Source organism: Gymnoscopelus microlampas, assembly GCF_963454915.1.
Source record: "Gymnoscopelus microlampas genome assembly, chromosome: 17".
In the NCBI taxonomy this organism is placed as follows: Eukaryota; Metazoa; Chordata; class Actinopteri; order Myctophiformes; family Myctophidae; genus Gymnoscopelus; species Gymnoscopelus microlampas.
Genome location: NC_139954.1, coordinates 48,081,720 through 48,108,925, shown reverse-complemented (window position 1 = coordinate 48,108,925; position 27,206 = coordinate 48,081,720). Strand labels below are relative to the sequence as shown.

The 27,206-nt window shown below is 41.6% G+C and overlaps 1 long non-coding RNA gene across 1 annotated transcript; it reads right to left on the bottom strand.

The window, feature by feature from the left end:
- Positions 1 to 2,176: 2,176 nt before the first annotated feature.
- Positions 2,177 to 27,206, bottom strand: LOC311064727. The gene is made up of 3 exons (XR_014602745.1): positions 27,122 to 27,206; positions 5,697 to 5,803; positions 2,177 to 2,485 (listed from the first exon to the last, which is right to left on the bottom strand). It is a non-coding gene; the product is annotated as an uncharacterized lncRNA (long non-coding RNA).

Sequence of the window (27,206 nt, the reverse complement as noted above, 5' to 3'; positions counted from 1 at the left end):
TGAACCCTAGCAGCCTAAAAAAGCAGATCTACAAGCGTCACGTTTCAACTGCGCGGACGGTGTCACACGCAAACGCGTTACCTAAAGAATTCGGTCGGAGTATTTTTTTATCCCCGGTATCAGTAGCGGGGGGCGAGGGTTAGGACGGAGGGGAATTCATGTCATGGCATCAGGCCAGGGTTCATTAGTGAGGAAAATGGAATAAAAAAGAAAAAAAAAAAGGGTTCAGTTGAACGTTTGAGAACCTTCAAAAAGCAGGTTTTTGAGGGATTATTTTTATTTATTATTTATTTTATTTCTAAAGGAAAAATTGTAATAGAATTTTTATTATCAAATAAATTGATTAAACACTTGTACAAAGGTGTTGTGCAAAATAACAACATGTCCCAAAAATATAAAAAGTTACTCCTAAGGCTATCATATAATGATTTACTTATATTGACTGTATCAATAGCTGTTTCACTCATGATACAATGTCTCTTTTTTATAATATTTTATAATATAAAAGTTTATAATATTTAGAGAAATTCTACGTTTGTGGCCTACTTAGGCTGTTGTGAAAGTTTAATATTAAGAGAAATTCTAAGTTTCAAACGCAAAAGTAGTGGTGAATTAGGCAACTGGATATTTATTATAGTTGCACTGTTTCCTTTAAAGTTTAATGCACGTCTCCTATAGAGTTAAAAGGGGACGTCTCCCCACCCCCGCCTCCGCCCCCTGCTACTGGGACCGGGGGTAAAAAGACGTTCGCATGAGCATCTCTGCATGCTGCATGTCTTCTCCTTCTTATCTTCTCCTTCTCTCTGGAAATTTCTTCCTGGTGTGCGCGCGCACCTGCCTGTGCCTTCCGGTGTTAATGAAACCACTTCCATATGCTACTGAGATTTCTTGTATGCATACATGTGAAATGATTGTATACATAATAGTTAAATGATCTATACATGCTATTGTAATGATGTATATATACTATCAAAATTACTTATATACATCACTGATATTACTTGTATGAATACATGTGAAATTATCTGTACATGCTTTAAAAATGTTGTATATATACACTATTGAAATCATTTATACATACTACTTAGATCACTTGTATGAATACATGTGAAACTCTTTTATACATTATACTGAACTCACTTATACATATCACTGAAATTATGTGTATATATATTATTGAATTTATTTATACATACTACTGAAATGACTCGTATGAATACATGTGAAAGGCTTGCACATACATCTAAAGTTTTCATTTTAGTTTGTAATAATATACAAGAAATTCAGTTGTAAATGTACAAGTGTTCAGTATTATACATGCAGCCTTTTCATATGTGTATGTGTGAGTGTTTCAGATATAAATGTATAAATGTTTAACTTGTATGCGTGCAAGCATTTCGTATGCATGTGTATATGACACAGAAGTATATATGTATGTGTATGTGTTTCTCATATGTATGCGTAAGTGTTCAGATGAGTATGTATAAAGTTTAATATATGAACGTGCATCGATTTACAAAGTATGTATGTATGTGAGAGTGTTTCAGTAGTGAGTGTGCAAGTGTTTCAATATTGAACGTATAGCATTTCAGTAGTATATGTAAGAGTGTCTCATCAGCGTGTGTGAAAGTGTCTCAAAATTGAATGTAAAAGCATTTCAGTAGTAAGTATAAGACTGTCTCGTTAGCGTGTGTGAAAGTGTTTCATTATTTAAGGCCTGAACGGCCCCTCATAGACTGTGGTACGGACAAAGACATGAAGTGTCAACAATAAGCGATGCAAATGTTAAGTCCAGTTTGATGAAATATGTGAACGTGATAAGTGCACACAGAAAAATACTCTGTGTTAAAGGTCGGGTAAGTGATTTACTTTGGTTAAAATAAGTGTTAAATAGCTCTATATTGTGATAGTACTCATTGCTATAGAGTGTTTGTTCAGTAACAGTGTTAAATAGCTCTATATTCTTATAGTACTCGTTGCTACAGAGTGTTTGTTCAGTAAAAGGAGTCTCCATGTCTCTCCAGCTCTTTATTAAACAGAAAATGCATTTTCAGAGCTCTCTCCTGATTGGCTTAAATGTTGTCACCTACCTGAAAATGTACATATATTGTCCTGTTGCCTTGAAAATGAGTGGTCTTTCCCTTTAAATGCATGCATTTTGTATTTATTTTTTAAATCTTGTTTGAAATGACCAAACCTGCCTACTGATGATGTCACTGGTAGGCGGGTTTCTGAAGTGTCCACAGCCCCTCCTCTGAGACACAGAGTGAGTAGAACAGAAATTAAGCCGTTTTATCATGAGCATTAGTGAGGACCAATTATGAAAATAAGGTGGGAAATGGGTGAAGTGCTCCTTTAAGAGACACATCACTTCTCACAGATCCACCTGCGTGTGTTTGTACAGGACAAATCATAACATCCTCCTGAGCTGTGAGAGAATCCTCCACAGTTGCCATCGTTATCAGGCTGTCCACTGCCCCAGTACCTGCAGAATAAACACCATGATGTATGAATCACATTCACTCAGTCAGTCACTCACCAGTGGTGGAAAAGGTACTCACTTTTCTTACTTAAGTAAAAGTATCAATACTGCATTGTAGAAATACTCTGTTACAAGTAAAAGTCTGCAATAAAAAATGTACTTGAGTAAAAGTACAAAAGTATTGGTATCAAAATGTACTTAAAGTACCAAAAGTAAAAGTACTAAAATGTTTGACAATAGCAGATCTCCAAGCTCACTGTGAGCTTGTAGATCTGCTATTTTCAAATAGCCTGCATGTCTAAAATAGGGCCAACGTGGTTATTTTATCTAACTATATAAATGGCGAGCAACTTCCGCACCCTCGCTGGTGACACCCCACAGCTCTGTTATCGAATAAACAACGCACCGCCAGACCACATGTCGCCTACTGACTCGCCACGGCGGCCGCGCTGAATTTACGCCTCGCGTAGGGGACATCTCACTGTTCACTACACCTTTTCCACCGCGCAACATAATTAATTCTACTCACCAAATGTCGGACAAAACGGAAGGGGAGCCAGCTTCGTACCGTTTACCGTGCGCACGACCTCATCACCACAACAGCAGCCAGCCGCTGCGGGGTTTTTTTCCTTTTTTTCCAAACTTTTTTTTTAGTCACCATTTTCTCCAGGCACCATTTCTGGTGTAACGTCGGGTGTTTCTTTTCACCAGCCAATCACCTTTCACGTTGCCACGTCCGTTGCCACGTCGCGCTGACGTACGCTAAACAAGCGCTGCCGTGCGCACAATGCAAACGAGCCCAAAGGCGCGCAAAAATAAGCCGCCCATTGCTTACACACAAAGTCAGACCTGGCAACGCAGCCTACGCCAATCATGTGTGAGAGATCTACAAGCTATGGGGCAGAGACGCCACCGTATCTTAGCAACAACTACAGAGCTCACTCTCATTGGTCGTGTCACGCTAACAGCAGTCTCCAGACAATGGCATCGCAGACAGCTTGCTGTTACTGCTGTAGCCATCACAGGCAGTTGCAGCACGACGGACAGGGCGCTGTGATAGCTGCCATGTCGCTAACGCTAACCTGGTTGTCATGCCTGCAGCGGCTGTGCAATCACTTTGTCAACAATGCACGTTCGTGTGGTGAATGTCTATATTGCTGCTCAGTTCGTCCATTGTACATGGTGTATGTTTGTGTGTGTCTTCTGGAGAACTATGTAGCTCCACAGCAACTACAGTAACTAACGTAATGGCAGGACCGCCCCGTGCAACGCATGTTACGCTGCATTATGCTCATGTAGTAATTTCAGATAATTTCGCTCCGATTAGAGCAGTGTTTATCAACCCTTTCACGCCGCCCCCCCCCCCCAAATACACGTACTTGATCTGGGACCCCCCCATTCTGTTTGACTCCGTTCCACAAGTAAATATTGTGAAAATAGCCGATCTACAAGCTCGAAACGCCTCACGTTCAGAGGCTTTGTACGCTTGGAGATCGGCTATTTTCTACATGATTGCCTCTTTCTTACATTCTTTGCCAATGTGGCCCATGTTTTCATAGCATAGTTTATTGACTACTTCTGTTGCAGAAATGGCCATTTCCCTTACTTTCGGTTTTTTATTGTCTCCGCCAGGCCGAAAGGCATGGCGCAAGACTATGTTTCACCCCCTGTCCGTCCGTCTGTGATAGCTAATCTCTCACATCGTTGACTTGATCGCAGCAAAATAACAGCCCGATGTGGAGAGTCAGCGAGAGCTGGATAAACGACGTAAAATGTGTCAAAAGGAGTCTGTACGGCTGTCGATAAATGAACACATGACGTCGGTGGGAGAGGACATATTGTGTCTTTTGGACAAACAGCAGCGTGGTGCTGATGTTTGTTGTGTGAAGCAGCTTAATGTCAGAGTGTTTGTGTTGGAGCGCCTCAGTGCGGCTGCAGAGTTCATGTGCAACCTCTTCCAGAGAGACACAGAGACACTAGAAACTCTGCTGGGGAAAAAAAACACTGCTGGGCATTGACTTTCCTATGGACATTGATCTACACACTGCAGGTATATCTGCTACACACACAACATCAAACTACACACTGCAGGTATGATGCAGCGTTTGCATTACAGCCAGCATGCCAGCGTAGTTCCCATATGGTTTCAAGGTGGGCTAAACCATATGGACCCCATGTCAGCAATGTCAGCGCCATCCACTTCAGTCCCAACTGCGATGCCCATGCAGGCTATAAGTAGCTTCTACCTGGCCCTTAGGTGGGCCCCAACTAGCCATGTTTATGTGGGACCAAGGCGGGTCCTAACTGGGTTTGCCCATGCAGGCTTTAACTGGCTTCTACCTGGGCCCTAGGTGTACCCTAACCAACCACAGTGCAGTGCCCATCGCTCCAATTGTTGTGACGTCAGGGCTCTCAATACTGCACATTGGTGGAGGAGGAGGGGCCGCAGGGCGACCGCACACATCGCTGAACCAATGGTAGCCCACGGATGTTTCCTCTGTGGATTTACAATCTGCCCCTCTATGCCACATATCATCCGCACTACAGGGTCTTCACTGACCGAGCCACGGCCCCACTGACCCTCATGACGCTACGCCACTTAAACGTGCGGCAGCATGCGCTGGGTTGCCAGGTTTGCACAGCCTGCGCCAGAAACAAGCAACCACCTTCATGAAAAAAAAAAAAACACCGAAATGGTCCGCAATGTTCCAGGGGTGTCCCTGCGCGTCCCAACACTCCACAGGGGGTCAGTGGACCATCAGGGGGTCCGCGGACCCCCTGTGGACCCCCTGAAACATAACAAATATTATTTCTTCAAATTTTTTCCTTTTTCAAAAAAACTTTTCCACAGTTTCACTCCGGCGATTTGGGTCCCCCAATATACACACGGCCACGCTGGGCCCCGTGCGCGGCTGGGGTTGAGGGGGGCGTAGCCCCCCGAAACTCTAGTGTTTTATAATGTAATGATTTGCAAAGTAACTAAAGTTTTCAAATAATTGTAGTGGAGTAAAAGTACTCCACTACAATTGAGATTTAAGTAAAAGTACTGAAAATTGGAAATATTCCAGTAAAGTAAAAAATACCCACAAATTGTATACAGTACTTGAGTAAATGTACTTAGTTACTTTACACCACTGTCACTCACACACACACACACAGTTAATAAACAACATGTATTGAATGTTACAATAATTAAACATGTAAAATGTCTCACTGTGCTGTCGCTGGTATTCCATTCACCCAGATCCATTTGTCACCCGTCTTCTTCAGACCAACCCATGATGCATAAGGATCATCCTGGTTCAATCCTCTGATGAATTCCTGAATATTTTTGTACATGATTGAATCATCATTCATTTATTCATAGCTTTAATGTTTCATGGAATCATGTGTGTTTATGTTGATGATTGACACGTATTGTATGATTGTGATTGTACACGCGCGTACACACGTGTACACACACGTACACACGTGCACGCACACGCACACACACACACACGCACACGCACACACACACACACACACACACACACACACACACACACACACACACACACACACACACACACACACACACACACACACACACACACACACCTGTTCTTCTTTACTGTTAATGACGACCAGATCAGCTCCCATCTTCAGACAGTCTTGTCTGCTGTCCTCCCAGCTTTTCCTCTCAGTAGACCTGTGATAACAACTGCATCCAAACTTCTTCCATCCACTGGGACACGCCATGACTAAACATCAAATATAGGTTTTATTCATGGATTTCCAATGCACTGATTTATCAATTCTACAACAGAGTACTGTAGTTTAAATAATAGCAGTGGGTAATGTAGTGTAAGGTAAACATGTATTTATTATATAAATATAGTGTCTTCATGTGGTCTGCACTGTATGTTTAACTAGTATTTAATGAACTATAAATGCCACTGGCACTCCTCTCTGTTTTCACCAGAACTCTGCTGCTTATAGAGCTAAACACTGACCCCTTGTGTCTCAACGTGACAGAACAGGAGTAAGACACACACACACACACACACACACACACACACACACACACACACACACACACACACACACACACACACACACACACACACACACACACACACACACACACACACACACACACACACACACACACACTATGGACATTAAAGACATACACTTAGGAAGTTTTTAAGAAGATGTTGGTATACTCCAATGTTTTCTTAGCTGTGATCTGTTCTCAGGTAAGAACAGAATCTACACACACTGAAGAGCACTCTTAGGCCTTTGAGTTCTTAAGTGTGACATGTTTGTGCAAAAATAATCAATTCTCAAAGTTTCTTCAATTCTACAGTTTTAATTGAACCCTGAAGTGTTCAATTAAAGGTAGGGTAAGTGATATTTTTTGGTCAAAACTAAAAGTATTTTGTTAAAAGGTTAAAATACTATATTATGATAGTAATCATTGCTATAGAATGTTTTTTTCAGTAACAGGAGTCTCCCTGTCTCTCCAGCTATTTAATAAACAGAAAATACATTTTTCGGTAGGTGTCAAAATCTCAGCCAATCAGGAGAAAGTACCCATTTTTAAGCTTAATTTGTATAGTGTTCCAGTTCTAATTTTGCCTGCTCATTTCTTAGTGTCATCACTTCCAATTTCACTTGTTTAATCTATATCCTGATTGAGTTCTCTGTCCTGGTTGGATAAAATTGGAAATGAAACTGAAACTGAAACAAAAATGCATTTTCTGTTTAATAAAGAAGTGGAGAGACAAGGAGACTCCTGTTACTGAACAAACACTCTATAGCAATGAGTACTATCAGAATATAGAGCTATTTAACACTTATTTTAACCAAAGCAAATCACCCTGCCTTTAAGTACTTTATTAGTCAGAAATGTTAAACAGCCTGTGGTACAGTAAGACATTAAGGGCCCTATGTTGTGCCCAAGTCACGCTTCCCTCTATTTGGGGATTTAGCATGGCCGTGGCCAAGTTGCTATCTTACAACACCATGCCTTATCCCTACAACACCTGCGCTACCCGTTACATTATGTATAGATGTGGTTTGGGCGTTACATTAATAAAACCAATCAGCGTGCCAAGTGCCATTGCCTTTAAGAGGAGCATAAGCCGTTATGTCCAGTGCTATCTCGCTCTCTCCCTCTCCGCCCATGGATGAGCGAAGAGGCAGTCCCACGTTGCCTTGGAATAAAGTTATATTTGATTCACAGAATTATTAAGCTCAACTGGCAACTGCTGATAAAAAAACAACTTATTGACATGCACAATGAATTAACAGTCACACTTTTGTGCAGTCAAATTGTAATGACAATCACTTCATTCAGAAGTGTTGCTCTGTTTGACTCTGCAGCCTCACTGAGGCACTTATGAAATATCGTACACTACGCTACCCGACGCTTGCGTCATAAGCTCTAGCTTTTGATTGCCTTTCAATAAAACCATATTTGATAGACATAGGTATCACACATATGTTACTGATTATAGCGAATGTTATATTATTGTAATCCGTTCTTTATTTCCTGCTCAATCGATTCATAAAACTGAACGTGTGTGGGTTTGGAGTGAATGGCTGTGTGCAGCACAAATCATTGTCTTTGAATAGACTAACATCTTATATAAACACAATCGACACGAGGAATTAACACTCTCACTTCTGCTGATTATACGAACATTTGAATGACAAAGATTAGTTGAGAATTAGGAATGAGAGAGGCCTCTGAACTCATTCACTGCCATTGACACATATATTCATCATTCCAATCCAAGGCTCATAGCGCCATTGACGTGGTGTTTTCAGTGGTTTACGATAGAGGGCGCTCTTCCGCAACCTTTGATTGTACTAGGACTCCCAAAGAAGAATACACCCGGAAATCACGTGATCTAAACAAGTTCCAGCCCGTCCGATCTAATGTTATCAGGTTATTTAAAAACAATGTATCTCTGATTTATTTTCCCAGATTTTGGTGAAAACAATTGAGCTATATTCAATATTCAACTGCAGATGAATGAGGAATGGAAGAAAAGAGACTCCACGAAAGGACAGCAAAACAATATAAACAGTCTGTCCATTGAGTCCAAAACACCAGTGTCTTTTCTATCTCTTCACGTTCTATATGTTCTCCCTCTATGGTTATAGAAGAAGAAAATAAACTTTTAAAACACTTCCAGGCTAAACCGTCTCAGACATCTGATAATTAAATCTTCTGTGGGTCTCGAAAGATTAGTAAAAATGCTCAAAAACGCTGGCGGTGGCTGCAGACTGATCTGTAAAACTCTAGTGGTTTCCTGATAGATGTTTTTACATTAACCTCCCCTTATGGTCTCCTGATAGATGTTTTTACATTAACCTCCCCTTATGGTCTCCTGATAGATGTTTTTACATTAACCTCCCCTTGTGGTCTCCTGATAGATGGTTTTACATTAACCTCCCCTTGTGGTCTCCTGATAGATGGTGTTTCAGGGCAAATTCTGATAGAAAGCAGTGATTCACATCCTTTAATAGATGGTGTCTGGTTATTCCACATTTTGGTGGCAGTAGAATGAGAGTTTTCTCCTGTTTGAACTAAACATGGTTGGTACCGAATCATGTTCACTCCCTCTAGTGGCTGTCGGTGTCATTCACTTGTATTGTATTTTTTTGTTGTTGCTCAGATTAATGATAAATGATGAAGAAGATGAAAGAACAATGAATAAAAACAGTAATGTCTCACTGACCACAGAGTCTCCTCTTCAGCTCTTCTGGGCTTTCAGTTGTTTTGGTTTCAGTTGGTTTGGTACATCTGGACTCTAAGTCGTCACAATGTCCAGTCAGGTTGTTGTATCTGGACTGTAGCTGGTCCAGGTCTTTGACCAGCTTGTCTTTTTCTTTCATCCATTCTGTAAGAAGGACAATCAACAAACTGAAGAGTTTTACGTACAACTGTGCTCTGATGTGTCCTCCTCAAGGTGCGTTCAGACCTGAAGATATATATGTTTTCTAGTCGCTTCAATCGCTTCACTTTGGTCGCTCTGGTAAGCGTTGGTAAAAACAATATGTACAGTCGCTCCAGTCGCTTGTTTGCGACGCGGCTGTGGGAAAAATCACCCTTGTTGTCAAAACAGCGACCGACCGTGTGTTTTCCTCCACCCTGACCCGGCCGACCACTGTCCTGCCTGGGCATGACAGAGCACAGAGCAGGTCCTGGTCCTCCCCGCTCCCATCATGTCACCTCAATACAACATTTGTTGACTTAAATACCAATTGGTAATTTACCATGTTAATTTAACTATGTAAATGGTCCCGGGTCCATTTGGTTCTATTATGTGTAGGTTACCTTCTCTGGGTTACAATTACAAAAACACCCGAAACGAAAGAAACCTTCTATTTCATGACTAAAAGTAGCTTATTGTTATTCATCCATCTCATCATCATTTCCCCCCAAAAAAAGGCCAAAATACTCCCCCTGTATGAAAAAGGAGAAAATAATTACCCCGGTAATTATCGACCGATGTCAATTTTGGGTTCTGTGTCAAAAATCTTTGAGAATGTAATTAATGAGCAACTAAACGAGTACTTAAATAGAAACAATCTAATGTATAAACTTCAATCAGGTTTTAGAAAGTCGTACTCAACCGACACATTATTATGATTTTTAACAGAACACAAATTAGGAAAGAGGTAGACAGTGGGAAACTCTGTGGAATGGTGCTGCTCGATCTACGGCCAGCGTTCGACACAGTGAACCACAATATGTTACTGAGCAAGCTGGAGGCCCTGGGGGCACACAGGGCAGCATGCAGGTGGTTTCAATCCTACCTGACGGGCCGCGAACCGAGGGTAGAGGTAAATGGAGTTTTGTCTGACCCTAACATCATAGAATGTGGAGTTCCTCAAGGAAGCATTCTAGGCCCAGCCCTGTTTTTAGTGTATGTGAATGATATGACAGTTTTTTCAGACCCCTGTTTTTTCGCTGTACTGGGATTGGCTGACTCTATTGGCTGACTCTATTCAGCACTGTGATTGGCTAGCGAGACACATGATGAAATGAATAACCTATAAATAGGACCATGCACTTAAGTGAGCTTCCATCACTGTGATGACCACTGTGATGACCACACCGCTCACTTCACACTGGGTGTGATTTTTGCCAGACCCAGGGGGTCGGCCTACATGAGGCTTTGTCTGTCCCCCTTTCGTCCATACATGGGCATAACTCGGTCTGTCCCTCTTTTCTCCATACATGGGCATAAAAGGGACACAGGCTGACACGTCATGCGAAGTCTCCTGGGTCTGGCAGAACCAGGTCTCCTGGTCTTGTTTCACTAGAGCCAGTGTTGCAGATGTGAGCCATCTGGTCTTTAAAGGTGAAGTGGGAAAGGTTCATTTACTTACACAGGAGCCACACAGTGGAACGATCTCGAAACCAGTGTCAAACTGACAACCAATCTGAGGTCTTTTAAGCAGCACACAAAAGCATTCCTGATAGAAAAGGTTCCCCTTTAGAGGGTCATTAGTCTAGGGAAAGATAAGGGAGCACTTGTTTGCTTTGTGCTTTGTATTGTAATGTATTTTTAACTTATTTAATTATTTTATAGGTGTGACAGAGAAACGAGGGTTGGTTATCGATGTTAACATATCACCGTGTATTTTAACTTATTGACTTAAATGTGGGAGGACCTCAATGGAAATAAGTCTCAAGACTTTCTTGTGTAATCCTCGAACTGCTGTAACCATGTGGTTTTGCTTTTCAAAATAAATCAAATCAAATGAAATCAAATTAATAATCAAGCTGTCAAAACACAGACCGAGTCGGGGTGGTGTTTTACCTCATTCCCAGCCGGCAGCTGTAGCCTACTGCCCGGGGCGATTGAGCAGGACCACCCGCTCGGCGAGATGTCACCTTCGGCTCGGGACACGGGAGTGAATAGAACGCATTGTGTTGACAGGGACTAGTTTTGTTTCCAAGCACATAGGCTACAACAACAAGAATAAAATGTACACAGGGACCCCTCCAGTGTTAATTTACAGTGTTAATTTAACTTTGGGAGTGTAACCAAATGGACCCGATCGTTCCAATTTGTACCTCAGGGTTACGAAAACACCCAAGACGGCTCGGTTGTAGCTTATATTGTCTTTCCCCCTTTGCTGGTTCTTGGTCAGTTGGAGCTGGAAGAATGAAACCAAATATCCAACAGAACAATATCAACGCTCATTGGCTGTCAGGATGCAATTGTTGAAATGGGGAGGGGGGGAAGCGATCGTCGCTTCAGTTGGATTGTTCCATCCAAAGCTAAGATACCGAGGCGAGTGGTCGCTCCGTTCACGTCGCCCCTTTCGCGTCGCTCGATGTAACATCGCGCCCGGTCGCACCACGTCGCGTCTTTGCATTGACTTTGTATGTAATCGCGCCTCTAACAAAATATTCAGGTCTGAACGCACCTCTAAGGTTGTAGTAGCTGCTCTTTCTGTTCATTCAGGTTATTATATTTGCTCTGTAACTTCATTCAAGTTATTGTTTCTGGCCTGTAACTGGTTGCAACTGTTTGTGACTTCTTGGAAATGCTTGTAACTTGTTGTAACTGCTTGTAAGTAGTCGTAACTGCTTGTAACTAGTTGTAACTGCTTGTAACTAGTTGTAACTGCTTGTAGTTGACACAACTGTTGACACGTTTGACACAGTGAACCACCAGCATGCTCCTGGACACCCTTGCTGACCTTGGCATAAAAAATAAAGTGGTTCTCCTCCTACCTGACTGGCCGTACCTACCAGGTTGCTTGGAAAAGGTTTGCCCTCCTGACAACAGGAGCTTCCTACAGCATGAACACTCAGGTACGCTCGGGTCCTGGGTACATGACGTATGTCATGTCTGAGCTCAACCATAGTAATTATAAGTCACTAGATTTTCACACTGCTTTAATGCTGATGTAGTGGCCCATATGTGTGAAATTTAGTTTTTTGTTTGTTTGACAATTGTCATGGCAGACTCCTGAACAGTGTTTGTGGCAAGTTTGGAGCAACGGTGCGCCTTGCATGTTACATTTGTGACGTCCATCGTCGGTTGACCCTCTAAGCAATGTTAATATAGGCTGTAAGACATTAAACACTGTCATCTCTTACATGCATTGACTGAACACCATTCTGGTCTAATTACCTTTCATTTCTTTCGTGGAGTTCTCCACCTGGTCTTCAGAGGTACTGAGTCTGGTCTGGAGGCTCTGGATCAGTGTATGGTTGCAGCAGCTAAACGTAAATTCAGTCCTTAGTTATGGCTTAAAGGAATAGTTCACCCAAGAAATGACTATTTCTTTCGTTTACATACCCGATGTTGTCTTTGACTCGCACAAGAGTCAAAAGACAATTTGTAAAACATTCCCTAACGGTGAATCCAGAATCCAATGAACATTATCTCTGGGTGATGTGATCAAGATGTATGAGTCTATTTTTTTCTGATCCTACTCCAAGTGGCTATGACTGCATTCCAAAGTGTGTGGGCCCTGGGTAGGCAACCCGGCCTGGCGGAGACCCGTGCTGTGAGGAGAATTCTTTTCTAGTTGGATTTTTTGGTTTGCTTTATAAGTTCTTTGCATCATGTTGAATCACATCGCATTGTGTAGAATAAAATCGTCACCAAATCGAATTGCCTTTTGGCGGGCAGGGGTCCACGGGGGTCACCGGGGGGCCAAAAGCCAAGGTTCTTTTTCGGGCTTGTAGATCTTGGATTTTCGCATAAGAATTGAATGAGTCTGGAAAAACTCATTGGTTTGTGATCAGATTGACTGTTTAATGAACAGTAGTCAATAGGATTAGTTAAACCTGGCAGTTAGCCTGGTCTGGACCAGGACCTGGTCTGACTCTGGACCAGGCTAACTTCACCGCCAGTGTTGGGTAACGTGCGTTAGTACCGTAACGCCGTTACGTAATATATTACCGAATTGCGGTAACGAGTAATATAACGCATAACTACAAGGAGAAGCATTAATATATTATTAAAATGACACTACGCTACTACGTTACTTTGTGCGTTACCCACCAAAGTGAAGGTGTTTTTTTTTATCACATTTAATTTGAATGAAAATAACTTACACAAAATCTCTAATCTGTGAATCTAATGTGATTCATGTGACCCCTACTTCAGTCAGTGAAGATCAGGGCTGAAAGTGACATATTGAGACCAGTATAACTTTGTACAAATATTGGTAATTTGCCAACACATTATTTTGTGAAATAAATGGGTTATATTTCACAGATAGTTATTCTTGTACTATATTAAAATAAAATCATCCATAACCTTACATTTCAGCCATTTGAAAATAGCAGATCTACAAGCACTTTCATTTGCATACTATGCTGCTCATGCAGTCCTTGTTTTGTGGACTTTAGTTAAAAAAAAGGTGTAGAAAGAGGCTTGAGTCTTGTCATGTCATTATAGGCTACATTATAGAAGTAATGTCTCTGTATGAATTGATTAATTTAAGTAAATACATTGATTCATTAATGTAATTTATAATCTTATAATTGAAATGTTTGCCCATCTCTGTGTCCCAAAAATAATTTGTGGGCTAATAATAATAATACAAAATCTTGATTATTTAATTGTTCAATTTTAGCTTTTTTCTTTTAAGTAACTAAAAAGTAATATGTAATATTAATATACAACTGGTAATATACATGGTAACTAATGTGGCATTGCTTTCATGAAACCCAGTCATGGATAAACATATCCAGGTTTACCGGCTAAATTAATCTGCCGAGTAGGATAAGTTTGAACTCAGTGTGAGTCTAACTAAGATAGGATTGAACTTAGTGTGAGTCTAACTAAGATAGGTTTGAACTTAGTGTGAGTCTAACTAAGATAGGTTTGAACTTAGTGTGAGTCTAACTAAGATAGGTTTGAACTCAGTGTGAGTCTAACTAAGATAGGTTTGAACTCAGTGTGAGTCTAACTAAGATAGGTTTGAACTTAGTGTGAGGTGCTGTGACTGACCACAGGTCTTCACCGGTACCCAGTCTGGTTTGGAGGACTTCAACCTGCTTCTGGCTGGCACTCAACTTGGCAGCCATTACTGAGGAGAGAAAATGAATAAATGAATGAATGAATAAATGAATGAATGAATGAATAAATGAATGAATGAATGAATGAATGAATGAATGAATGAATAAATATCACAGAGAAACATGAAGAGTTTTAAACCAACCTTCGTTGTCTCCTCTCAGGTCGCTCAGTGAGGGGGTCTCCTGAGCCCCCACCGCCTCACACACACACAACAGTACGACAAGCAAAGCTGGACCACCCGTCATTGTGGACTAATGACTCTAACTGTGTCAACCAGCTCCATTTATACATTGTTCCTGCTAGGTTGTCTTGTTCTGATTGGAAGCTGGTGTAAGGCCATATGTTTACAGCTACACTGATTGGTTGGTTCAGGGGGACAATCATGTCTGTAGACACACACACACACACACACACACACACACACACACACACACACACACACACACACACACACACACACACACACACACACACACACACACACACACACACACACACACACACACACACACTCTCTGTTTGTTGCTGTCATGCTGTTAGTGATGAAATGGAACACGGTCAAATATTAGCCAAAATATTTACCATTCAGTCAATTCCGGACTGTGGAAAGACATAATACCCCCCCGCCCCAAAAAAATAGCCTAGGTATAAATAAAGTGGTTAATGTATGTTTTATAATGTAATCATTTATATCTGAACTAAAGTTTTCAAAGAATTGTAGTGGAATGGAGTACAATAGTTGCCTCTGAGATGTAGTAGAGTAGAAGTAAATGTATAGACAGTTTGAAATACCAGTACAGTAAAAGTACTTCAAAATTGTACTTAAGTACAGTACTTGAGTAAATGTACTTTACACCAGTTTCTTTACATCACTGATTAAACGGTCAAACCAGATACAACTGCAGCACACTGAAGACATTTGACACATGTGTTTCGCAATGGTGGAAAGTAACTAAGTACATTTACTTAAAACAGTAACTAGAAACACACACACACACACACACACACACACACACACACACACACACACACACACACACACACACACACACACACACACACACACACACACACACACACAGTCACACACACAGACACACACACACACACACACACACACACACACACACACACACACACACACACACACACACACACACACACTCCTCTACTGATCTAACATTGAGTCCTATAATAAAGCTTCACAATATCATGTTTCATGTTTAATGTTATAACATAAAAAAAATATTCATGTGTGTGCATGTGTGTGTGTGTGCGTGTGCGTGCGTGTGTAATGAAAACAGTACGAAATGAAAAAAGTGTTCTTCAGAGCACAGGTCTCCGCCAGGTCAGGTAGGTTATTGTGGCCTCCTGGTGGCACTATAATAGGCCAATGTGAAAAGGGTGGCATTTAATCCTAGGCTGTGCACGGCAATCGGACACTGCATTCATGATTTGTGGCTTTTTGTTCTAAAAATGTGTTTTGCTAAATTTGACCTGCTGGTGGCGCTACAACAGGCCAATGTGAAAAGGGTGGCATTTGTTCCTCAACATAGTGTGAATTTGCGTGGAAAGTTTTACCGCAATCAAACGCTGCGTTCATGATTTGCGGCATTTTGTTCAAAACAAGCCACTACTGCAAACTTTAGATGTTAATCTTAGCCAATCAGGATGGAATATGACAAATCAAACAGATCGGTCTTGATCACATGACTATAGAGATCATGTGTACCGATTTGCATGAAATTTGGATGAAATGGGAAGGAGTAATATTACATTTTCGTCCAAAGTCTCAACTTTCCTAAAACTGTCTAATGTACATATTTCTTGTTTTTCATACCAGTTGTCCGCTCCTCGGGCCGTGGACTCTGACTTTATAATTTAGACCTTCCTGTCCTTATAAGGTTGTGGACTTATTAGGATTTATGTTGTATCATTCCTATTGTGTTGTGTTGCTCAAGTTGTTTTTGCCATGCTGTTGCTAGTCTGACCTCCCTCCAAACATCGCTCAGTGAGGGGGTCTCCTGAGCCCCCACCGCCTCTCACACACACACACAACAGTACGACAAGCAAAGCTGGACCACCTTGTGGACTAATGACTCTAACTGTGTCAATCAGCTCCATTTATACATTGTTCCTGCTAGGTTGTCTTGTTCTGATTGGAAGCTGGTGTAAGGCCATATGTTTACAGCTACACTGATTGGTTGGTTCAGGGGGACAATCATGTCTGTAGACACACACACACACACACACACACACACACACACACACACACACACACACACACACACACACACACACACACACACACACACACACACACACACACACACACACACACACACACACACACACACACACACACACACTCTGTTTGTTGCTGTCATGCTGTTAGTGATGAAATGGAACACGGTCAAATATTAGCCAAAATATTTACCATTCGGTCAATTCCGGACTGTGGAAAGACATAATACCCCCCCCCCCCCGACGCGTTGTTTGCTTGTAGATCTGACATTTTCAAATAACCTAGGTATAAATAAAGTGGTTAATGTATGTTTTATAATGTAATCATTTATATCTGAACTAAAGCTTTCAAAGAATTGTAGTGGAATGGAGTACAATAGTTGCCTCTGAGATGTAGTAGAGTAGAAGTAAAAGTATAGACAGTTGGAAATACCAGTACAGTAAAAGTACTTCAAAATTGTACTTAAGTACAGTACTTGAGTAAATGTACACCAGTTTCTTTACATCACTGATTAAACGGTCAAACCAGATACAACTGCAGCACACTGAAGACATTTGACACATGTGTTTCGCAATGGTGGAAAGTAACTAAGTACATTTACTTAAAACAGTAACTAGAAACACACACACACACACACACACACACACACACACACACACACACACACACACACACACACACACACACACACACACACACACACACACACACACACACACACACACACACACACACACACAGACTCCTCTACTGATCTAACAATGAGTCCTATAATAAAGCTTCACAATATCATGTTTAATGTTGTAAAAAAACATTTGTGTGTGTGTGTGTGTGTGTGTGTGTGTGTGTGTGTGTGTGTGTGTGTGTGTGTGTGTGTGTGTGTGTGTGTGTGTGTGTGTGTGTGTGTGTTGTGTGTAATAAAAACAGTATGAAGTGAAAAAAGTGTTCCTCAGAGCACAGGTCTCCGCCAGGTCAGGTAGGTTATTGTGGCCTCCTGGTGGCACTACAACAGGCCAATGTGAAAAGGGTGGCATTTGTTCCTCAACATAGTGTGAATGAGCTTGGAAAGTTTTACCGCAATCAGACGCTGGGTTCATGATTTGCGGCATTTTGTTCAAAACAAGCCACTACTGCAAACTTTAGATCTTAATAGCCAATCAGGATGGAATATGACAAATCAAACAGATCCGTCTTGATCACATGACTATAGAGATCATGTGTACCGATTTGCGTGAAATTTGGATGAAATTGGAAGGAGTAATATTAAAAAAAATGTTTTACATAAGTCGGCCTCTTGGTGGCGCTATAAAAGACACATTTGAAAGATGCAGGGCAAAGGTTTTTCCTTGGCCTCTAGGGAGTGCACATACAAAGTTTTATACAGATCGGTGCAGTTATAGGTACAAACACGAGTCGGCCTGTTATAATAATATAAATTGCATGCTGTGATCATGATTTCAGGCATTTTGTTCAAAACGGAGCGCTCCTGCAAACTTTGGAAGCCATTTTTAGCCAATCAGGATACTGTGTACTTGCATATTTGCGTGATGTTTGGACAAAATCTGTAGGAGTACTGTAAAACATTTTTTTAGAAAAAGCGGCCTCCTCCTGGTAGCGCTATAACAAGCCCATGTGAATAATTTGGGGCAAAGGTTCTGAATTGGCTCATCCAGGGAGTGTGTGTGCACAGTTTCACTGCGATCAAGCCAACGGTGTCGGAGATTAGCTGTTCACACACACACACACACACACACGCGCGCGCGCGCGCGGACGGACGGACGGACAGGGTGCAAAACATACTCTCTCGCCATGCCTTTCGGCCTGGTGGAGACAATAATAGGCGTACGGCGAGATCACCGCAATTTTCTGCATTTATCAATCTATGCTCTGACTTCAGCGTACAGCCCGCTCAGATCTCACGTCAGGTCTGAGGGCGTGTAGACTTTGGCAACACCCGTTTGTTCCATTGTCCAAAGTCTCAACCTCTCCCCCCCACCTCCTAAAACTGTCTAATGTACATATTTCTTGTTTTTCATACCAGTTGTCACGGTCTGCTCCTTGGGCCGTGGACTTTGACTTTATAATTAAGACCTTCCTGCCCTTATAAGGTTGTGGACTTATTAGGATTTATGTTCTATCATTCCTATTGTGTTCTGTTGCTCAAGTTGTTTTTGCCATGCTGTTCTGTACCTTATTTTGTAGTCTTGTGTCCTGTTCTGCTTAGTTACTGTTACCTGTCTTGTCTCATCTCCCTGTTGATTAGTCTTGTCCTCCTCCTGTGTCCTCTTAGTCCCTCAGCCTATCCCTGTGTTGATTGTCTGTTGAGTTCACCTGTGTCTTATTATTTCCCTGTCTATTTAAGCCCTGTGTTTGCAGCCTGTCCTTGCTTGTTCATTATCTGCTGTTATGTGTCGTATGTCTTGGTTTCAGTTCCTGTTTTTAGTCCTACCTTTTGAGTTAATAAACCCTTTAAAACCATCAGCCTGTTCAACCATGTTTCCCCTCACTTCAGGACCTCGGTCTCCAGCAGCTGTGGGTTGCATGTGGGTGTGGTCAGAGCCTAAAGGTGTATTGGTGTACATGACCTGTACTGCTGTATTGGACCAATTATTTGTTTACTAACATTGAGACTGGACGCACAGGTGATTGTTTCACGCAATCAATTCTCAACCTGTTGTTTCGGGGTGCGCTGGTTTCAGCACACCCCAACCCCCTCTTGTGTGTTGGCTAGTGAGGCGCGTCCTAGCGAGACCTGATAGAATGGGTTTAATTAAGAGCATACTGGTTCTTATCAGTGTGACGTCGTCTGTTAAGGGGTCTATTGGACCAGTAAAGACCAAAGAAAGGCATACTGTTCTTTCATGTCTTCACTGATTGAGATACTGTATCCGCCTAAAGGCAAAAAAAAGACTGCCTGGTAAACATGAGACATTTGCTCAGAGGCATCTCCCATCTTCACCAAACTAAGCAAACTAATCGCAATTATTGTTGCATCATCGTCACAATCGTTTCACACATTTTCAAGTATAAAAAAAGAGCAGGAATAGCAGATCTACAATTACAACGCATCACTTTCTGACGTGTTGTAAGCTTCAGTTATTTGTTATCTGTTCTGTTTAATGTTTGATTACAAAGCCTTAAAATACTTCATATGTTCCAACGTTCACTGGCTAAAAAACACAATTAAATCATTAATCGTGATTATTTGAGTGACAATTAATCGTTAACTTACATTAGTAATGGTGACAGCCCTGTAGAGCAGTTTGTTCAGGCTAAGACCCTTTAGCTGAGCCCCCCCCCCCCTCCCCCCACTACATATTGTATACAATTGTGTTGCTTTTTGTGAACGCATTTTTGTCATTTTTAGATTTGAGCTAAAAAGCATTATTTTACACTTTGGGCTATTCAAAAATAGCAGATCTACAAGCTCGTAGCGCGGCACGAGCTTGTAGATCTGCTATTTTTTTTAAATCGTGAAAATGTGTGCAAATCTTTGAATATATATATTTCTAAAGCAAACATTTTAACTAAAATCTTTGCTTCTGGGGGGTCCCTGGAACAAAATATTTTGAGATGGGGGTCCGTGGGGAGGCATGCGTTAATCCAATAGATATAATTTTGGGGGTCCTTGACATGAAAAAGATTGAGCATCACTGATATATAAAACATAGGTTTTTCATTATACTGTTGGGATTTAGGAGACATGTAGAATGGGCTTCAGGTCTTAATGGGTTAAAGGGATAGTTCACCTCATGGAGACTTGAATTCATGGATATTGTTTTAGTTTTTGTCTCATTCCTAAGACAATCATTTGATGACCGGCAGCGGTTCCGGTAGGAGACACAAAGAGTCTCCTTTGTGTCTCCTACCGGAACCGCTAGCCTACCGGTCCTCTTGGTCATCAAATGATCCAGTGGTCCCCCCCCCCCCCCCCCCCCCCCCCCCACTCCGTCTACGGAGCTTGATATGAACAAATACATATAGTTAGTTATAGTGCTGCTGAACGGCCCTTAACTCTTTAACTGCCAGAGTAAAACTGTAATAGTGTCACCCCAGTGCCAGTGAAAACTGGTGTTTTTACCTACCTTTGAAAAATCATGGAATAGAGGGGGGAAAAATCAGATTGTGGTAATCCGTTCCATAGTTGCGACAAGTTGAAAATAGAATGTTTTGCCAAAAATAAATAGTTAAACACAGGAGCCGAGATACAGAATATTTCCCAAATACTTTAACCAGGAAGTGAATGGAGCAGCAAATCTTTGGATGGTGTTATCTCCTGGTTCTGTGGGAAAAACGTTATTTTCAAACGCGTCCATGGCAGTAAAAAAGTTAAGGTATTGAATTAAATGTTGCTAATTCTCCAGGTACCAGAGAGACCCTCTCTAGTGTTACATTGTTATGTTAAGGGACAGAGAGACACAACACAAGTATTAACACACATGACAATAAAGTTGAAGCTTAACTTTTTATTTGATTTTTTCATTATTATTATTATTATTATTATTAGCCAGTGCAAGCATGCAAATAATGTCTGTTGACGTTTGTTAAAAAACGTCAACAAAAAACGTAAAAAAAAAAGATAGATGAATGAATAAAAATGCACACAAGTAAGTACTACTACTTCTACTACCATAGTCTTGAGTCTGGAACTATGCCTCCTGAATGTTATATAGAGTCTGGAACTACACCTCCTGAATGTTATATAGAGTCTGGAACTACACCTCCTGAATGTTATATAGAGTCTGGAACTACACCTCCTGAATGTTATATAGAGTCTGGAACTACACCTCCTGAATGTTATATAGAGTCTGGAACTACACCTCCTGAATGTTATATAGAGTCTAGAACTTCACCTCCTGAATGTTATATAGAGTCTGGAACTACACCTCCTGAATGTTATATAGAGTCTGGAACTACACCTCCTGAATGTTATATAGAGTCTGGAACTACACCTCCTGAAAGCAGAGAAAGGAAGCCGTCATCTGTTCTTCATTTCTGTTCATGAAAATATATTTGAAAATTTCAGATATATTTTCGTGAACAGAAATGAAGAACAGATGACGGCTTCCTTTCTCAGCTTTCAGGAGGTGTAGTTCCAGACTCTAGATAACATTGAAATATAATATTATATTTGGAAATTTGAAACATATTTACATAATGGAATATTAACAGTTTTTAAATGGTATAACAAACTTTTAAGAAAGCATAAAAAAAATACTCTGTGTTAAAGGTAGGGCAAGTGATTTACTTTGGTTAAAATAAGTGTTAAATAGCTCTATATTGTGATAGTACTCATTGCTATAGAGTGTTTGTTCAGTAACAGTGTTAAATAGCTCTATATTCTTACAGTACTCGTTGCTATAGAGTGTTTGTTCAGTAAAAGGAGTCTCCATGTCTCTCCAGCTCTTTATTAAACAGAAAATGCATTTTCAGAGCTCTCTCCTAATTGGCTTAAACTAGAAGCTCGCCCCCGCTACGCGGGGGCTCGCGTCTAGCCCGCGGCCACGCCCACGTAGCGCCCGCGGCCACTTGGCAACTCATATAAGTGGCGCAGCGTCATGAGGGTCAGTGGGGCCGTGGCTCGGTCAGTGAAGACCCTGTAGTGCGGATGATATGTGGCATAGAGGGGCAGATTGTAAATCCCCAGAGGAAACATCCGTGGGCTACCATTGGTTCAGCGATGTGTGCGGTCGCCCTGCGGCCCCTCCTCCTCCACCAATGTGCAGTATTGAGAGCCCTGACGTCACAACAATTGGAGCGATGGGCACTGCACTGTGGTTGGTTAGGGTACACCTAGGGCCCAGGTAGAACCCAGTTAAAGCCTGCATGGACAAACCCAGGTAGGACCCGCCTTGGTCCCACATAAACATGGGTAGTTGGGGCCCACCTAAGGGCCAGGTAGAAGCTACTTATAGCCTGCATGGGCATCGCAGTTGGGACTGAAGTGGATGCCGCTGACATTGCTGACATGGGGTCCATATGGTTTAGCCCACCTTGAAACCATATGGGAACTACGCTGGCATGCTGGCTGTAATGCAAACGCTGCATGATACCTGCAGTGTGTAGTTTGATGTTGTGTGTGTAGCAGATATACCTGCAGTGTGTAGATCAATGTCCATATGAAAGTCAATGCCCAGCAGTGTTTTTTTTCCCCAGCAGAGTTTCTAGTGTCTCTGTCTCTCTCTGGAAGAGGTTGCACATGAACTCTGCAGCCGCACTGAGGCACTCCAACACAAACACTCTGACATGAAGCGGCTTCACACAACAAACATCAGCACGACGCTGCTGTTTGTCCAAAAGACACAATATCTCCTCTCCCACCGACGTCATGTGTTCATTTATCGACAGCCGTACAGACTCCTTTTGACACATTTTACCTCGTTTATCCAGCTCTCACTGACTCATCGGGCTGTTATTTTGCTGGGATCAAGTCAACGATGTGAGAGATTAGCTATCACAGACGGACGGACAGGGGGTGAAACATAGTCTTGCGCCATGCCTTTCGGCCTGGCGGAGACAATAAAAAAAGGAAAGTAAAGGAAATGAGCATTTCTGCAACAAAAGTAGTCAACAAACTATACTATGAAAACATGGGCCACATTGTCAAAGAATGTAAGAAAGAGGCAATCATGTAGAAAATAGCCGATCTACAAGCTTACAAAGCCTCTCAACGTGAGGCGTTTTGAGCTTGTAGATCGGCTATTTTCACAATATGTACTTGTGGAACGGAGTCAAACAGAGGGGGGGGGGGGCGGCGTGAAAGGGTTGATAAGCACTGCTGTAATCGGAGCGAAATTATCTGAAATTACTACATGACCATAATGCAGCCTACCATGCGTTGCACGGGGCGGTCCTGCCATTACGTTAGTTACTGTAGTTGCTGTGGAGCTACATAGTTCTCCAGAAGACACACACAAACATACACCATCTACAATGGACTAACTGAGCAGCAATATTGACATTCACCACACGAACGTGCATTGTTGACAAAGTGATTGCACAGCCGCTGCAGGCATGACAACCACGTTAGCGTTAGCGACATGGCAGCTATCACAGCGCCCTGTCCGTCGTCGCTGGGACTGGCTGTGATGGCTACAGCAGTAACAGCAAGCTGTCTGCGATGCCATTGTCTGGAGACTGCTCTTAGCGTGACACGACCAATGAGAGTGAGCGCTGTAGTTGTTGCTAAGATACGGTGGCGTCTCTGCCCCATAGCTTGTAGATCTCTCACTTATGATTGGCGTAGGCTGCGTTGCCAGGTCTGACTGTTTGTATAAGCGATTTTGGTCTTATTTGGGTGCACTTTTGGGCTCGTTTCCATAGACCACGGCAGCGCTTATTTCTTTCCCGTGACCGATGTGGCCAAAAAAGTGCAAAACGAACCATCCGGAAGTAAATTGCGAGATGAAATATATAGCACTTTTTGATTATTAGAGAAGGAGACACATGTGAAGGTTGAAAATGAAAGGTAGGAGATTATATAGTTTTTCATGAGGGATTTTTGTAGCAAGTTGTGAGAGAATTGGGCCACTCCTGTGGGCGGGGGGCTGATTAGAACCATTGGGGTTTGAAAGGAGACGCTCTCTGTTTGAGTGGAAAGATGTTGTCACCTACCTGAAAATGTACATATATTGTGTTTACTAAAGAGCTGGAGAGACCCCTGTGACCCAACAAACGCTCTGTAGCAATGATTACTATCACAATATAGTACTTTAACCTTTTTAACAAAACAAAAATATCACTTACCCTACCTTTAATGTATCCATTTGTTACTCCCACAGTGTACAAATGTAACCAAATGGACCCTTACGGGTCCATTTGGTTACATTTGCACACTGTGGGAGTAACATGAACAGTGAGTATTTTTACTGGTGTGTCCTCAGGGATGGACGGCATTAGGACAGGTTTAAGCCTCTACCAGCAGGGGGAGCAGTGATGCCAATAACTGTAACCCCATGTAGTTTTTGAGCACATGGTACAAACCATACTGTAATTACATTTATTGAAACATTGTGTCAAAGACCTCATGAAATGGCTTTATTGATAACTTTAGTTTTTTGCTAAGCTTAGCTCAGAAACGGGGCCGTGCATGTTTGTTTTGGCTCAACCAATCACAGTCTCAGCCAAAGAAAGGCCCGGCCCTTTCCCTTCGGGCTATGGGATCAGACAATATCTTATAATTGGTCCTCACTAATGCTCATCAATCACAATGACACCGTTCCTGTCTACTCACTCTGTCACACTTCTGTTCAGTTCACAAGCCTGGCTACCAGTGACATCATCGATGGGGATTCCAAGCTAATAGAAACTACAGCGTAACATTGAACTATGTCTTTAATACACCTTTGGCTCCGCCCCCTCAGCTTAAAGTACACCCTGCGTATGTCACTGATCACATGACCTCAATCAATTATCCAGTTCCAGGCAACATAGAGGGGGGGGGGACTTTTTTCATATTTCCACACAACAGCTCTAAGGTGTATTAAAGACATAGTTCAATGTTGAAAATGAGTGGTCTGCCCCTTTAAATGCATTTATTTTTTAAATCTTGTTTGAAATGACCAAACCTGCCTACTGATGATGTCACTGGTAGGCGGGTTTCTGAAGTGTCCACAGCCCCTCCTCTGAGACACAGAGTGAGTAGAACAGAAATGAAGCCGTTTTATCATGAGCATTAGTGAGGACCAATTATGAAAATAAGGTGGGAAATGGGTGAAGTGCTCCTTTAAGAGAAACATCACTTCTCACAGATCCACTTGGCTGTGTATGTACAGTACCTATCAATACATGCTCCTGAGCTTTGCCAGTGATGGTATGCTCCACAGTTGCCACTGTCATCAGGCTCATCACTCATCCAGTACCTGCAGAATAAACACCATGATGTATGAATCACATTCACTCAGTCACTCACTCACCAGTGGTGGAAAAAGTACTCACTTTTCTTACTTAAGTAAAAGTATCAATACTGCGTTGTAGAAATACTCAGTTTTTGTGCTCCCACCGCACTTTTATTTGACCTCTGGGGCAGAATCTGCCAATGCTTCTTCAATGCAAATGCGTGGATTCCTGGTCTTGCGGATTTTTTCCAAGAATCCACGCATTTGCATTGGCAAAGCATTGGCAGATTCTGCCCCAGAGGTCAAATAAAAGTGCGGTGGGAGCGCACCCTTACAGGTAAAAGTCTAGAATAAACAATTTACTTGAGTAAAAGTACAAAAGTGTTGGTATCAAAATGTACTTAAAGTACCAAAAGTAAAAGTACAAAAAAGTTGGAAAATAGCAGATGTACAAGCACACTCTGAGCTTGTAGATCTGCTATTTTCAAATAGCCAACTGCATGTATAAAATAGGGCCAACGTGGTTAATGTATGTTTTATAATGTAATGATTTATATCTGCAAAGTAACTAAAGTTTGAAAATAATTGTAGTGGAGTAAAAGTACAATATTTGCTGAGATGATTTACTGAGATGTAGTAGAAGTAAAAGTACTGAAAATTAGAAATATTCCACCAAAAATTGTACTTAAGTAGTGTACAGTACTTGAGTAAATGTACTTAGTTACTTTACACCACTGTCACTCACTCACACACAGTTAATAAACAACAAGTATTGATTTTTACAATAATTAAACATGTAAAATGTCTCACTGTGCTGTCGCTGGTATTCCATTCACCCAGATCCAATTGTTACCCGTCTTCTTCAGACCAACCCATGATGCATCACCAGCCTGGTTCAATCCACTGATGAATGCCTGAGGATTTTTGTAAATGATTGAATCATCATTAATTTATTCATAGCTTTAGTGTTTCATGGAATCATGTGTGTTTATGTGGATGATTGACACATTTCCTTCACTTTAGCCCTCTATAAATGACCTAATCTTACAACTAATGAACAGAGCTGATCACAATGACATGTTATGAGCTTGCAGCTATTTTTACTTTTTTAATCAAAACAAACAAATAAACAAACAAATAACCCATGTTTTGTCAAAGTTTTAATATTTCCCAAAATAGAAACGCGGTAATGTGATTAGCATATATTAGTAATTAAAGTGTTAATTTTGATATAGATCAAACATACATTTCAATAATATCAGACAGTCTATAATTCACAAAAGTAAATGCATGTATTTAATTCAGTCTGACCAGAAGCAGGAATAAAACATTATGGACTACCGGACATAAACATTAAAGACCAGAGGGGATATCTAAAGCAGAGGTATGGATGCACCCCCCTCCCCGCTCCCCTCCCCGCTCCCCTCTCCCTCTCTCTCTCTCTCTCTCTCTCTCTCTCTCTCTCTCTCTCTCTCTCTCTCTCTCTCTCTCTCTCACACACACACACCTGTTCTTCTGTACTGTTAATGACGACCAGATCAGCTCCCATCTTCAGACAGTCTTGTCTGCTGTCCTCCCAGCTTTTCTTCTCA